Below are 2,109 nucleotides of genomic sequence, written 5' to 3'. Positions count from 1 at the left end.
CTTATAGAAGTCTAGGAGTGAATGCGCGAGTGGTTATAAAAGGCTCTCCACCCCCCAAAGAAGAGGTTTGCAAACTTTGCGCTATCTGGTTTTATCTCGCCTTTGAAGGATTCTAACTTAAGCTTCGGAGCCTTTACACCGGATTCCTCCCAGAGCTTCCTCATCCTCTCCGTTTCAGGTTCCCTGCTGCTCAGTTCAGAGGCAAGGTCATTGATAGCTAAGACCAGCCGGATTGCGCACCATCAATTGGCGTCGTCTGTGGGAACGCTTAAAAAAGCCTCCCTCCAAACTCTCATAACCTCTTTCCTTCAAAAACAAAAACCCAACACTCATGGCTTCTTCCAGCAACGTCGGACGTGGCACGGAGATAAACACCACCGGGGAACAACTTCAAGTCCCCGTGGCGTGCGTTGGACAGTTCACCATCCCCCTCTCGGTGGATGGGATCCCCAGCTTGAATGCGCCACAAGCAGTGGCACCCGCAAACCTTCCTACCATGAGCATCCCCTTTCCTCCCCCGATTGAGACAACCTTCACTGAACCAACTGCCGTCCCCCTGGCAGCCAGCCAAAACCAGTTGGACGACCTGATGCAGTGCATGCGGGCAATGCAAGCCCAAATGCAACAGTTCCAGCAACACCAGCTTCATCAGCACCAAGTACTGCACAACATCTCCCAGTATCACTATCAACAGCAGTTCCCCCAATTGCCGCTGAACCAACCACCACTTCCACCTCGGCACCCTGCTCCGAGGCCGGTTAAGGCCTCCCCACAGGATGGATGCCCCCACCAGGGAAAGGCCTCCCGGCCCCAGAACCCCCCTAACAGCCAGGCCTCGTCCCTAGGCCGAAGAGAGGGAAAAATCATCCCCGTCTCACAGCTTGCAAGCGGGTCAGGAACTTCGCCCACAAGATCGACACCTCAGCGCTCCAAGCCCGAGTTACCGCTCATGGAAAACCGATTCGACGTCCTGGCAGCAGACCATCAGCAATCCGGGCCCATCGAGCTCGGCAACACAGAGGCCAGCAGCGCTAGTACCAGGCTTTCTCAACGAAGGCGCCGACGAAGTTGCCGAACTGCCATCCGTGTCTTGTCAGAGCTCAGAGGCAAGGAAGAGACGAGCTCGGACGAGGTAGGAGCTGCCCCGATTCTCTCAGTTTCTTCCCCCCTTGCATCAGAACTCCTGGCGGTCCCCTTGCCCAGGGATTTCAAGCTCCCACCTTTGGACAAGTATGATGGATCCTTCGACCCCAACGACCACGTTGACGCTTTCCACCCCCAAATGCACCTCGCCAGGGCCAGTGAATCGTGCATGTGCGTGGCCTTCACCACCACCTTCAGGGGGGTAGACCGCACTTGGTACAGGAACCTGGCCCCCGGGTCGATAAAATGCTGGGCCCAGTTCGTGCAGGTTTTCACCGCACACTTTGTCACCAGCAAACGGTACCCCAGAACAATGGAAAGCATCTTCGGAGTAACGCATGCTTATAGATACCGCGGTTAGACCCCGCGGTGCAGCTCGCGGCGGCAGAGGAGTAACGCACAAAGAGTTCAAATGGCACATGGTAGCTAACCAGCTCGCAACCGTGGTCGAATTCCTCAAGCTCGCGGACAAGTTCATGAGAACAGAGGAAGAAATCAACCAACGAACCGAGAGCGGGAATGAGAAAAGAAAGAGGGAAGGCGAGCCCTCCAACCCAGTCGACAGAAAAAACCCGGCCCGAGAGCCAAAGCCGACCCAATCATTCCGGGCTCCCCTAGCAGTTCGGACGGATTACACGCCATTAAACGCGAGGCGGACTGAGATCTTAATGACAATCAAGGACGCCCCATACGTTAAGTGGCCACCTCGCCTAAAGGGAAATCCGAACGAGAGAAATAAGAATTTGTATTGTAGTTTCCATAGAGACCATGGTCATACTACCGAACAGTGTAATAATCTCCGGGACGAGATAGAGGGGCTCATCCGTCGTGGATACTTAAGGAATTTTATACAGCATAACAACAATAACAATAAGGCAGGTCGGCAAGGGGAGCATGAAAAGGATGCCCCCGAGTCTAGCAGCAGACCTGCCGAACCGTTGCAGCGACAGCCTCCGGAATAGAGGC

This window comes from Nelumbo nucifera, chromosome 6 (genome assembly GCF_055504915.1).
Source record: "Nelumbo nucifera cultivar China Antique chromosome 6, China Antique-T2T, whole genome shotgun sequence".
Lineage (NCBI taxonomy): Eukaryota > Viridiplantae > Streptophyta > Magnoliopsida > Proteales > Nelumbonaceae > Nelumbo > Nelumbo nucifera.
Note: the sequence above shows the minus strand (reverse complement) of the source record.